General features: G+C 37.5%; 1 long non-coding RNA gene across 1 annotated transcript; it reads left to right on the top strand.

The window, feature by feature from the left end:
- Nucleotides 1-3,840: 3,840 nt before the first annotated feature.
- Nucleotides 3,841-10,418, top strand: LOC310880245. Its single transcript, XR_014571565.1, has 3 exons — nucleotides 3,841-3,993; nucleotides 8,642-8,737; nucleotides 9,969-10,418. It is a non-coding gene; the product is annotated as an uncharacterized lncRNA (long non-coding RNA).
- Nucleotides 10,419-14,822: the final 4,404 nt, after the last annotated feature.

The following is a 14,822-nucleotide window of genomic DNA, read 5'->3' as shown; positions in this document are numbered from 1 at the left end:
GTACATGGCAAGGGGGAAGGAAAAGAGTCCTTTCCAAAGATGATGTGATGGAGGTAGAAGAGTCCTCCTGAGAACCCCTTTGTCTCCACAGGGATGTAAGGTGTGGTGGCAGTGGCTGAAAACATGAAACAAAACAAATGTTTTGTGCTGGTCTCCGTATGTCTTAGCCAAAGGTGAGGCTCATCAGACACCTGTGCTTCTCCCCTGTCTGTGAACAGTCTGCTGAAATAGTCTTGCTTTAACTTAAACATGGGGTTCTGAGTGTATAAAGTTCTTTCTTTAATGCTTTTACTTCTCTGCCTGGAGGATCAGCATGTACTGTCAGACTGAGAGATGAATCTTTAAAAAGGGTTACTTTACCTCCTCCAGCCATAAAGAAATTAAGCTCTTAGGACAGATTTTCTTCAGTCACAGTGAGAGGAGGTTTCCTCTCCCATGCAGTTTTTGCTCTGCAGTGAAATGTGGAAAAAATGCTTCTAAAGTGAAAAGCACCAAAGATAAGCACACATCCCAACAAATCTCAGAATCATCTGAGGGAATCATCAAGATATTTCCCTCCTCAAAAGACAGCAGCAGATCTCTAGACTAATGCTGGGTTTTGTATTCAAATGATAAGATTAGGAATCTGTGTGTTTCTCCTGAATATATCCTATAAATGGGCTTTAAAGCCTACATAGTATTTCAGAAATGCTAAGGATAGTGTTTACTGAATGACTACACAATGATGAGGACATGAAGAGGCTTTTTAGAGTGCATATATATATATACACACACAAATAGACAACATTCTTGATTAGGATAGTTACATTTTGTTCTTATTTTTCCCGGAATGTATTGGAGGTACATCTTTCCCTCAAGTAACATACCAAATACATACAAAAAGAAACAAAATAATCTAATCTCAATGTGCTATGGCAGTACACAAGAAAGAATTGCTGAACTTTGCTAACAGACAAATCCTGCAAAACTGCAAAGCATAGAGGCTTAAGACCCATTTTGCTTAAAGATCCAGAACTGCTAATATTTTATGTAGAGTCTTCAAGGTTAGTCTGAGATATGGGATGGGATTCACAGACATGGGCGTATCCTAAATTAAGCATCTTTAGGGTGAATTATAACCTAAAATAGCTGTTTCACTATATTCACGTAGAAGGAATTTAAATATCTCGTTCAGAGTTTAGACATGGACACGTATTTTCAGTCAGATGAATACCAACAGTAGTATTCATGAATCCCTTTGCTAACACAGCTGGATATCCAGAACAGGGCACTTGTTCCACTCTCCCTTATTCCAGGAAGACTTCCAGGTGACTCATATTCTCTCTGTCTCAGACACTAGCAGTTAAACACTAAGGGTGTTTCATTTTTCTGCAGAAATTCTCCTTCATCTAGGTGCTATATGATTGCTTATTATGGGAAGAAATTCGGATTTCACAGAAACCTTGCTACAGCAGATTAATCTGGCCTTCTTCCTAGAACCCTGCAGTGTTGTGATATAAAATATATACTCTTTCTCAAGGTATTGTATTAAATGATTATCATAAACGGACAAGTATTTCAAGTAAAATTTGAGCTTAATCATTGAATTATATCCCATTTTGATCAAGACTTATGTTACAGGAAAATTTAAACATATACTTAAAAATAACAGATGTGCCATGATGCAATGACTAGGCCTGAAATTGGGTTGTCTTAAATATATGAGGAGTGCTGAGTTGCTGAGTCTTACTTGATATGAGTAATTTCAAAGGCACATTAGCACAGATAGCAAGAAATGAACTAGTCATGACAGGAAGACAGTTCAGAACTTAGCTCACTGGTGAGTTAACTTTATTATGCTTTTAGTTTAATTCAAGGAAGTGAGCCCTAGATTTTATAGAAGTATATCATTCCCTACAGTAAAATCTGTTTAATGATTTGCATTTATAATGTATTTGTAATTGATTTTGGAAAACATGTAATGATAAAAGTAACTGCAGGATTCCTATCAGGTCTAGCTCACATGCTTTAGTCCCAGCATAAGTAGTATACTGGAGAAATAAACATAGACAGAATTTTCTCATTGAAGTTGACAGTTTAGAGATAAGCTGGTGAAATTAAAGAGAAAGTGGTTAAGATTCTATATTATAAAGTAATATTCCAGCATGAGCTGAGACTTTTGAATTTGTACTCTAGGACGACAAGAGAAAATGACATGCAACTAAGGGACCTGTTCACACCTTGGTGTAGTTGCAATAGGAGCAAGATAAACTATTACACACACACAAATGTAACAAACGCCCACTTTATGGGTATTCTAGAACTTGTGCAATTTGTTGAATATTGCACTACAACCTCATTTATTTGATTTTTTTTTTCATCGGTTATGCTTTTGAATATTTACTGGGAGTAGGTTAAACTGTTACAGTGACTGTCTTCTTTCCTGTTTGATTTCTACCTTTTGTCTACAAACCAGTACTTTAATTGGGATATTAGTAATGTGAAAATGTCTTTGTTTCCATTATTTAGATAAACATCTCTACTTGCTTGCTAAGAAGTAGTAGCCAGAGTTCAAAACATCATGAACCACATGATATTACGCTGCTGCCCAGTTTGTTCTCAAGCTGAATTAATCTAGGTGTCTCTATGTGCTGATGGGTTTTGGGCAACTTGATAGATGGCTCCCAGAGCTAATATAAAAGATCAAGTTCAAAGTAATGAGATGTATTTATATGAAGAAACTACCAGGGTGCTTTAAAAATGATAAACACAATAGAACTTCGCTCTCTGTGTTACAGTCCTTAGAAACACACTGGCCTTGATTTAAATCTCAACACCTAAACCAGATATTATAAAGATAGCTCAAACAGGAGGCAACATATTTCTCTTGCTTTGTTTTCAGGAAACATCACATCAAAATGCAAGAAAAATATCATTCTCTTTATATAGCACCTCAGAGCAGCAATATAGACAAAAATGCTTCTAAGGAGTCTATGCCTATATTTTGGGACTTTCCTGTGAATCCTTCAGTGTTATGATGGCAATTTGTAGTGCATAAATAACATCTAGCCTTGGTACTTTGAGTATTTAAACTGAACTGACTTTCCATGTTTTGGAATACTGAAATCTATACTGAGCTCTGTGGAAATTACTTCATGTTGTATGATGTAGAACACATCCTCCTTCCCCCCCCCCCCTTTTTTTTTTTTTGTGTCTGTATGTGTCTGTGTGGATTGCACAGCTAGAAAATAACTTGAAATAGAATTGTTACTAGTTATTTATTTGCAAAATCAAAGCCTGTTGAGTAGCTTTCACACCATTTTCAATTGCCTGCCTTATATGAGCTGTTTTGCCCACAGCTGTAAGCCAACACGCTTCTTTACTATGGAAGATCTTCATTAAAAATTGAGTTGTATAGCAGATGTAGCTAGAAATAACAATACTGGTGAAATTCATAAACAAACAAACAAAAACCAGGAGTCAACAGGAGCTGCAACATTCAGAGGTAGGACTTCTTCCAGCACTTAGGAAATAGTAAACAGGAATTAGAACGGCTGGTTCTGATCAGCTGCCTTGGATGTGTCTCCTCCCAACCTATTAATGATTTCACAGGTATACCACCTCAGTCAAACTCTCCACCTGATACTGTTTTATCCATAAAAAGAAAATTACCTCCATCCTAGTAACACTTAGCACACTGGCACAAATTCAAAGGATCCGCATGTGGTTTTAACAGCTTTTAATTATTGGCATCTCAAAAAGGATATGAAAAAAATGTGGGTGCATCACATCTGACTAAACGAAGATATCTCTGAGCTAGCTACTCCCTTTATAGGCAGTGATGCCAAAACAGGTGCTTGCAGGGCACAATTTAGCTTGCCTACTTTAAGGGCTTAATTCTTTTGCTTAAATTTTAGGCAGTTTAAATAGCCTAGGTATGAAAAGTTGGATGTGGGGCCTATAAGTTATATGTGGTCTGGGCTACTAGACTTCTATTAGAGTCTATCAAACTCTGTAAGTACTATAACTTGAATGAGAGTCTGTTGTAACTATTCCCTGCAAATCAAGAAGCTGCCTAAGCAGCTTGCTCTTTAACCTCAGCTCTGAGGTGATATATATCCAGAGTTTACTGACGTGCTATCAGCCAGTTCTGTAAACCAGATGTGTGGGAAAAGAAACAGAATGAGGGAAATATACCTTTGAATCCGAGGAGGTTGTAGGAGAGAAATTCATCCCCCTAACTACAGGTAATGAAGGATCTAGGATGCCTTGGTGGGTTCCTGAAACCTTGTGATTCCATGAGTGCTGTTCGGGGCTTTGTGTCCCCAGGCTGATTTATCAGTCTCTGTCAGCAGCAGGCTTCCTTCTAGGAGCCTGCAGAGACTGGAATACAGCTGTGAGTCCTTTGGCCTTGAGAAAACTTGAAAGGCAGCGGAGAACAAGACATAAACCTCGTGAGTGATGGAAAACAGTCTGAGAATCAGCTATGAACCTGTGCCAAACCAGTTGGAAATCTCTCCAGGGCAGCCTTGAGCTTATTATTAGCCATCTTCTAACTGGTTTAAAACGTTTCCTATTTATTTATTTATTTTCAAACCAATAACCAGGTGTGTACAGTACATAGGCCTGAAAGAATATAGGGCAGGAAGGAGATATAAGTAAACAGTAGAGAGGCAAGAAGCTGAGTTCAGAGATAACTTACTTCAAAGATTCAGTGGAAGCTGCCTACTAGAGAGAGATGATGTGATCCAACAGTGCTTAGGTCTATTGTTTCTTCCACACGCAAGTCCTGGACTCAGCTGCTCAAGAACTGCATTGGGTTTACGTGGCAAGGTTTTGGTAGCAGGGTGGTTGGTGCTGCAGTGGTGGCCTCTGTGAGCAGAGCCCAGCAGCTGCCTCATGTCAGATCAGAGACTGCTACAAAAGGGACCCACCACCAGCCAGAGCCATAGGAGGCTTCTGTGAGAGGGGATTGAAGAAGGGGGAAAAAAATGCTGCACAGTAGCAGGAGAGGGGAGTTAGAAAATGTGAGAGAAGCAGCCCAGCAGAGCCCCAGGTCAGTGCAGCAGGAGGGCAGGAGGTGCTCCAGGCACGCAGCACAAGTTCCCCTGCGGCCTGTGGAGAGGCCCCTGGTGGAGCAGGCTGTCCCCCTGCAGCCCACGGGTCCCACACGGAGATCTCCACGCTGCAGCCCGTGGAGGAGCCCCCGGTGGAGCAGGTGGATGTGGCCTGGAGGAGGCTGCGGCCCATGGAGAGCCCCCGCAGGAGCAGGCCCCGGGCCGGAGCTGCAGCCCGTGGAGAGGAGCCCACGCAGGAGCAGGGGGTCTGGGGGGAGCTGCCGCCCGTGGGGGACCCGTGCTGGAGCAGTTTGCTCCTGGGGGATGGACCCCGTGGTACGGAGCCGTGTGGGAGCAGTTCTTGAAGAGCTGCTGCCTGTGGGCAGCCCCCGCAGGCTCAGTTGGGGAAGGACGGCATCCCGTGGGAGGGACCCCACGTGGAGCAGGGGCAGAGAGGGACCGTGAAGGAGCGGAGGAGATGAAGTGTCAGGGACTGACTGCAGCCCCTATTCCCTGTTCCCCTGTGCTGCTGGGGGGACGAGGTAGAGGAGGGTGGATGGGGGAAAGTGTTTTTAGTTTGCTTTTGTTTCTTACTGCTGTAGCCTGTTAGTAATAGGCAACAAATTATATTAATCTCCCTATGTTTAGCCTGTTTTACTTGCAAAGGTAATTGGTGAGTAATTTCCTTGTCCTTATCTCAATTCTTGAGCCCTTTTTCATTGTATTTTCTCCCTTTTCTTTGGGGGGGAGGGTTGGAATTTAGCTGTCCTTGAGGGTGAAAGCACCACAACACTACTATTGTTAATTTGTTATAATATGGGGGTGTGTGTGTGTTATTTACGAATAATTCTAGACATTACTTGAATAAAATGGAAACACTTTGTCTTTAGTTTTTCTTTTGGTTTGTTGCTTCATCAGTAGTTGGTCACAATGTTATTGATGGCAGGAATATAAGTGATGCAATAATAATAAGGATAAAAGGATAATAGAGGTTTTTTTCCTACCTTTGTATCTCGAAATGCCAAAATGTTGTTGTTTTATGGCAAACAATGACATAAACAGTAGATTCAATAAGATCATAAATCTGCACCTACATAAGAGGCAGACAGACTTTCCACGGTTTCTGAGAGGAAAAAAAAAATAACAACAAACATAGTAAAACTTAGGACTATGAGACAATATCTAACTTACTATATTCAAAGCATGAACTGTAGACAGCAAGTATTAAAAATGTTAATTGCTCTACCACAGGAGAACCTAATTTGTTTTAGAAATAAATATTCCTTTCCTCCCTTGAGAAAATTCTTTATTAGTGTTTAAAATAGTAGTGGACCAGAGGGATAGCAGAGTATATTTTAAGTAACAATTTCCATACAAATATAACTGCAGACTATTTAGCTGTGCATTTCTATGCATCTATCACCAATGTATCTCACCACAGTTGGGGCCCAACATTTCATTTGCATTGATTAGTGAAATTTAACACAAACGTGTTCTAGATATATTAGTAGAATTATTTTCCACTTGAAGAATAAAAAATACGGAATTTAAATACAACACTTTTCAAGCCATGTCTTAGATACTGTAGTAAATTGTCTGTTCTTGCTGCGTGAATGAAATTGTCTTTCCCTCTAGACAATTAAAGTCTTGCCTACCTAGTCTGTATTGTTTGCATGCACTAATTGGATGTATGGATGTGTTTCTGAGATCTGACAAGGGTCTTCAGTTTCCTGGAAAAGTCCCAAAAACATGAAAAGTGGATTCTGGTTATGGAGGGAAGATGAGTGACTGACAGAAGAGATACTAAGGCAGTTTCAACTGAAGTATGCTGTGACTTTACTGAGAGCTGATTGTGGAAACTTCAGAATTGTCGCTAAAATTCAGTGCTATGTTTATCTGAAGACTCCTAAATGCTAGTGTCACTTGGCAGCAAAGATATTCCAGGGGCAAAACAGTGGTCAGTAGGCCTTTAAAAAAACAACCAGCCTACCCATCCCCACACAAAGCTGAACCCTACTGGTGTTTTGAGTAATCCAGAACCATTTAATTTTACAGCTGAGCTGGAGCTGTTGATTAAAGGGGCTTTCTTGAGATGTTTTCAGTTTTGTGTTTTGGTTTTGCTTTTTGTTCAGAAAAGTAAGTAACTAATCTCCTAATATTTCCTGGGTTTAGTCCTAATTCAACTCAAGAATACAGAGAGGGGCTTGAATAATTCAAATAATCAATGCTGTTTTTTCTGACTACGTTGTATGTGTGAATGTAGAGCTGAGTTTCCAGACTGACGGCCAGGCTGTTGCCAGTTCTGTAGGTATGATCCAGGAATAGAGAACTGCTGTTTTCAGGGCTGTCATTTCAGCATATTGCCCAATTAACATATACAACTTTTAGCAAACCAGTGCTCATTATCAAAGAAGACCTGATCCACAACATCTAAATTTGTTGATAACTGGTAAAGGGATAGTCTCATCCAACTCAAAATCACTGTTATTGCAACGTAATTCATATACGTTTCTTGTCAAAGGGAAATATCACTCTGAAGTTAACACATCTTTTTAATTCCCAGTGCTAGTGGTGTGATTTTGTCAGTTGATGGGGACTAAACTTCCATTACAGTGTTCTCAAAGCTAATAGCAAATGACTATTTAGAACTCTCACAGCCACATACACTCATCTTTTAGAAAGTATTGTGCATACCACTCATCAAGCCCATCAAGCAAATAGTGAGGTGCTTTTATTTTCTGCTTGACGTTTTAAATATGTATCTCATTATCTAAATGTCCATTATAGTCACTTATTTTATTGATCTGAAATAACACAGTTGCAGCCAATATGTTAAAATAATATTAGAGATACAAATTAAAACCAAAACAAGGACATTTCTAGTGTAGGTTGTCACTTCCAATGAGTGGAATGACAGTGTAAGCTTGAATTTCCTTGCTTTTGTCAGTTCTCATTAGACTCTTAACATTAAATTAATGTACTATGAAGTCACTTTTTTAACTTTTATTGCTTGAATAAAATATTACTAGAATGGATACCATGAAAACTGAAATGAGAAGAAAAATGAATATAATTTCTGTAGTGGCTTTTGGTTATAAAAAGCCACAACTAAAGGCTTAGTACAATGCCTGTCTGTCGTTAGAGGCCACAGAGCAAATACCCCAACTTTTGTACAAAGCACAACAGTCTCCAAGCAAAATGATTTTGAAGATCTCTGTTCTTCCTTGTTTCTGTAGTAGCATGTTTTTCTTAAATGTTATTTATTGCACGAGGTTTCAAAGAACATAAGCTGGAGTCAATGTGTTTTAATGTGGTAAGCACTTGTGGTCAGACTTACTGTCAGCCAAGTTATCTGTCTTGTTTAACTAGAAATTTTGAAGAAAAAATATTTTGAATTTTGCTAACGAATTTATAGTGCCACTGCTAGCTCGGAGAAATTATAGTTAGTGGCATTCATTGTACTATCACTGATAAGAATGCAAAGCAGTTATGATGTACGTTGGAGAAATTCTTCATACTTAGATGAAGTTACTGTGAGACTTAACCATTTCACCAGTAGAGCCATTTTATTCATCAGTCACCTGAGAATTTTTTTTTTTTTTAAGTCTGCACTCATTTCCTACATGTTCTAAGTGTGTGTTTAAGGAACTTACTGCACAATGTCAAAATATCAACCTTCTCCACAGCTGAGAACAATAAAGGTAAGTTCTCTTTTTGTCATTCTGATCATGTCAGGCAACTTCCTTTACTTCTTCTTTTAGTCTTTATCTCTTTCTACTCTACAGCTGAGATTCTCTTATTTTCAAAGCCCTGCACAACCAGAGGGTTATCCAGTAATAGTCGTGATGTCCATTCTTCTTATTTTGCCCGATTTTTTCCTTTAAGAACACTTTTCCTACCCCTTCCTGATTATGAATTGCTTTACATATTAACCTGGATGCTTGTAACTGCCTCCGTATTTTTATAGGTTGAAAAATCTTCCTTTCATCTTTTGATGTGACAAATTCATTTTTTTCCCATATTTTCTAGGTAGTAAATGACATTCCTGAAACTTAATCAGATAGTCAAGAAATGAAAACATTAAAGCATGTCATACGTAGTTTGAATACAAACTTGTACAACATTCAACGTTTTTCTAGGATTGCTAGGATTTTTCTAGGATTGCTAGGTTACGTTAAAAACAAAAAAACAAACAAAACAAGAAAACAACCCTACAGCCAGATGAATTAAAAGTAGAATAATACTGCACACGGCAAGAGTGTAATATGACCAGAGCTACTTGTTTGTATAAGCACTTACCTGGGGATCGCAGAAGTAGAAAAATATGCTGAAAATTATATGTCAATATTTTCTGTTTAAATAGGATAAGCATTCTTATGACAGATATTGTAATTTATATTGTGGTAACAAAGTTGGACAATGAAAGTTTAATTTGTGTGAAAATTTATAGCTAGTGGGAAACTCCAAGAGAAGTGATTTTGCACAAATAAAGAAGATACTAGAAATATGTAAATAATTTAAGATGACATGTATCTTTGGTTATAGGTAATAATTATTTATATTAATATGGAGATAAAATATAAATTTTCACTAGAGAATAACTATAAAAATAAGATTAAATTATAGTGAATAGGCTGGGTAAAAAAAAAAAGAGAGAAAAAAAAAAAGAAGAAAATGAGTGTAACAGTTTTATTTTTGTTTTGGAGTTCCAAGGAGAAAAATAGTGCTGTCTAATTTGTAGTCAAACAATGATCAAAAAACAAAACAAAAAAACACAAAGCTAATTCATCACATTCCGTATAGGATAATCTACTTCATAAAGTGCAAGAGCTCTTGTACACTTCCAACTTTTCAATAGTTCATGTTTAGATTTTCCTTAAAATAAATGCCCTATCAGTCAACTCAGAAGAGATACTTCTTTGGTCATTTCAGAAGAAGATCCCCAGGACCAACCACTTCTAAACTGTCATTCCATATTTAAGGATATCAGCATCACCTTTTTCAGGTTTACACAGAACAGCACATTTTCCTTGACTATTAAGTGTGAATATTCCATTAAATTCAGTGAAGAGACCTTTGGCCCTCAGCTGAGGAAATGCATTCAGAAGTTCTGATATTGTTTGGAACCAGAAGAAATGGGGAGGATCTGACTCTGGGCTCCACAATGACATGCAGAGAGCATTTTTTTGTGATGAACTCACCATGTCCCTTTGGGAATTGTATTGCCTGTAACAACATTTAAATATTACAAAAACAATTATGCTGTAAATACTATATAAATGTATATTTATGCAGACTATATGACCTCCAGAGGTCCATCCAACCTGATTTATTCCATGCTGTTACAAAATACATATTAAATTGTGAATAAAAAGCACTCACTTTTTCACAGTCTGTCTGAATCAAGGGATAATAACCTCCTTAGAGTTGTTGAACCAGGAGAAGGAGCGAGAGCAGTGTGGTCTGCAGCTGGACTGGGAGAAGGATGCTTGCTTGGGACCCTAGGAACTCTGCCTGGAGTTGCAGGAAGGGTGAGCCAGAAAGCCTAGTAAATGCAAGGCTGCATTCTGATCTCTGACAAAAATCCTCAAAAGTCTGTACAAAAACATAGCACATAGCTGTGGTGTCAGGTGTGGTATAGCAGGGTGACTAGATTACAATCTGATGTTAAATGTAGATGACATAGAAGTTCATATTCTACTGAAGATTCTGATTTTTTTTAATAGCATATAAGACAGTGATGTCTGGTCTCCAGAGGGAAAAGGACAAAAGCATATATTTTGATGTCTTCAGCAAAATTTCATATTTGACATCAATACAGCACAGATATCATGCCTGATAAACATCAGATGCTTGTTTCTGCTGCTATAAGTCAATAGAAAGTTTTCAATATATCCTGCTGTAAAGCAAAAGAAATCTGGTCAGAGTTTCTTTATGCTCTGGCTTTGCCAAATCAAGGATTCCTTTTTTCTTTTTTTTTTTTTTTTCCCCTCCATGGGTGCATTTTGCAGGCTGTTTATGAAAAATAAATTGCTGTTGTTTCTGTAGAAATAATTTGGTCTTGCGAGAGTATGAGATCCTTTTTAAGGTAAATATGGTTAAAGAAGAAAACTTCTATATTTTGACAAAGGGCTTACATTTTTGACTGTGAAACTGGGAATGAAGTTGCAAGCGGAAAAAAAAAAAATCAAATCCAGAAAAGCGAAATTCTAGATTCTAGATCATTGTAAGCATCAAGAATCTTCCCGAACTGCTCCAGGATATAACCTTGTCTGTCATGGAGGAGAGAGACTTGCACTCAGTTCTGCCCCTGCTTCTTTCCTCGTGAGCTACCTTAAGCTGGAGTGCTTTCCAAGGCAATTTCCTTCTCAGCTCTAAGGATATGGTGACCATCATGCATTTCAGACATCTTTTTCCTACACTCCAAAACCACATGGACATAAAGCAAGCAGTAGGGAGTTGGTTCTGGACCTTCTAATCCTCAGCCACCTAGTTTCAGTCACATTCCCCATGATTCCTAATTTTCATATATTTGCAGTCACGTAACATGATTTCAAGACTTTCAGTTCTCATTTGCAGAGGATTTGAGGGAGTAAGCTCAGTAAAAGGGAGAGCCATTTACAATAACTTTCTTTTAGCAAACACTTCAATAAGGATAATTTTCCTCTGACTTCTTGGTTGATGCAGAAGTAGGCACATAAAAACTACTTTATGTGGGGTTTTAGAGACTTCAGCCAGTTGGCTGTGCTTCCTTGAACATTCCTGTGTGACTGCTGATGTAAATACCTTTCTTCACTTTCAGTAGAATCAAAATTTTATATATATATATATATAAATAAAATAAAGATGCTAAGTTAATGTAGCCATATGCATTCTTAATTATGATGTTCTGTCATTTACGCTGCTTTTACATTGGTCAAATACAGAAGCTGATTTTTCGTGCTCAGTTTCTGCTATGGTACACAGATTTCCATGATTAGTTAAAGGAAATATCTTACAGTTAACTGCAAGGATTTATACTTTAAAGGATTTTGGTACTGTCAGGTAATTATAACATCTTCCCTAGCAATAATGGGCACCACAGGAAATAAAACTGCAGTACAGGCTTAATCAAAACTGAATGACAAGGTCATTGTAAAGTTAAATGCCTCCTTTTTTTATATATATCAGCAATATGTTCCATATAAAAATTAAGTTCCAATGTAAGCTGATGTGGCCAATCATAATTTTCATTTCATTAGAGGCATCAAATTACTCATTAATTACATAAGAAGAATGGCCATTCTAAAGTGTGCAGTGGTCTACAGTGTTTTTCAAACTAAAACTCTGTAGTGTCTGCAGTTCAGTTGTTTACTTTCAATTTTTATTAATTCATGCCATATAGGCATTTAATAGATGCAAGAGCCACATTCAGTCACAACTGTTTCATTATTAAGGCCCCCATATATGAATAACTGACAGAATTTCATTCTGTGTGTCTTCAACTTCACTCATATCTTCATTTTGTGCAAACAAAAAATGAAACCAGTGCAGCTCAAAAGGCTAGAATCTTTGTTTGAACTAAAGGAATAAAAGAAAGAGCAACTTCATCAAAGGTCAGCTCTCCCCTCCTACCCTTTTTAGTTTTGGAAAAGGGTGGCTTGAAGGAAAACCTCTAATAGGCTGCTATGAACTCCTTCTGAGGGGAAGGTGTTTCTTGAATTTATGGGCTGTCCCAAAAGGCTCCGGGACTATTTTTTTATTTATTTTTTTGTCCTTGTGGCTGAAGTTATCACTTACATTGTTTTAAAGCCCTGAAAATGTTTATTGGAAAGAAAAAGAGAGAAAGAGAGAGGGAAAGAGAGAAAGAAAGAAAGAAAAAGAAAATACAAGATTCTACCTATGATTCAGGAAACCTGGGCCTGTCTGGACAACATAACCTAGACAAAAGTACATTTCTTTTCCTTTCTTTTCTTTGTTAACTCCAAAGGCATTGTAGATTATGAGAGAGGTTCATGTAAACCACAATACTCCTGTCTTTGAATCCATTTTTTTTTAACTAGGCATGTAAAATTGCTCTCACAGGCTCAGTGGTGGATGCTTATAAATACGTTAAGTCAATAGAGGCTTAATTTAATTTCACAATGTTCACGGGCAGTTTTTGACAGACAGGTGACCCACCATCTGAATGAAAATTGCTTTTCAGTGAAGGTGATATACCAAATCCGCAAGCCTGCTGACCTCCTTGAAGTCTAGTTGAAGAGTTGCAACATGCCTAAAGTTTTTGTTTTGTTTTGCTTTGTTATTTTTATTTTTGTTGTTGTATTTTTTACTTTTTTTTCTTTCCGAGTAGACAAGGTGTTTTTTGTTGTTGTTTATTTGTTTGTGTTTTGTTGCTGTTGTTGTTTGTTTTGTTTTTGGTAACACCAAATCAATTCCATTACAAAATTTTCAGTGGAAAAAAACATCAGAGGACTGAGTTCTCAAAACTGGGAATCAGGCTGTAGGATTTCCATGATATTATAGATACCAGAACGTGAAACATTTTATATATTTATTTTTTTCCCCAAAAAGTAGTATAAAGAACATGTACAGAAGAAGTATGGGATTTTATTCTCTGCATAAGCCACAATTAAATTTTATAACACTGGGAGAGAAACCCACTCTGAATTCACCTTCTTTGAAGTTTTTTCATCTACTATGAACTACGTTTGTATTTTTGATTATGTAAAAGCAAAAAATAAAAAAGATTATAAGTGGCAGTTACTCCTGTTTAAATCCCCCTTCTGTCTGATTCAAAGCAAGCAACGTGAGTCCCAGATCTTCTGAATGCTGCCAGGCTTTGTTGCAAATACCATGTGAATTCTGAGAACAGCTGAAGGATTGGAGTATGTCTTCTACAATGTTGAGAGGAAGAATCGGTTTATAATTCAGAAAACTTTTCTTTGTCTTTATTTGCTATGAGAAAAGCAATCCATCATATGCTCTGAATACCCAGAATTTACATGACACAAAGCCTAAAGAATACAAGAATTGTTGAAATTTTAGACAGAGGTAAATTCCCCAAAAGTTGTTAGTAAGGCTGTGTTATTTTTTGTCTTCCAAATCTTAGTGGGTACTAAATAAGGAACAGATTATGCTATTTATAATAAATAAATAGCAATAAATGACCAATTTTGTACCTGCACTGTAAATCTCTTCCTTATGTTTCTAATTTTATTCACTTCTGCACTGGTGAAATTTGTTCAGCCATCTGCAAATCTGTCAAAGTGGGGCCTCCTGAGTATTTCAGAAGGAGGAAATACTTCTTTTCACTTCTTAATTCAGGGCATTTTTGTGACAGAGTTGTACATTAGTAACCAAGATGTAACCTTTTGCACGTATGCATGCCATCATAATGATCTTGTGTTCCAAAGTTTCTGCTCCCTGCATAGCATGTCTGATGTGAATTGCTGAGCAACCTGTCTGAGCAGGGATACATGATACAGAAAAAGCTAACAAAAGAAACATGCACAGCAGGAGACCCAGAGACCTTTTCTTCTTCTTCTTCTTTTTTTTTTTTCCTCTCCTACTGAAAGCTGCAAATCAATTTAAAAAAAAAAAATAATAATGTCAGAAGTTTTTTTTTTCTTTTTTTCTTTTTTCAGGATGTTTCTTCCTGTCATATACTCTTTCTGGTAGTGTCAAAACCTGTAATTATGTGGTAATTTCTGTCTAAGGACACTTTTAAAGTCAGCCAATACGTAGGATCAGCAAGTAGATTGGGCAGAGCAGACAAACCTTCTGTCAAGAAAACCTGGTTTACAG

The sequence above is a fragment of the Anser anser genome, assembly GCF_964211835.1.
Source record: "Anser anser genome assembly, chromosome: 1".
Lineage (NCBI taxonomy): Eukaryota > Metazoa > Chordata > Aves > Anseriformes > Anatidae > Anser > Anser anser.
The sequence above is the reverse complement of the archived record's forward strand: the minus strand, read 5'-3'. Positions and strand labels throughout refer to the sequence as shown.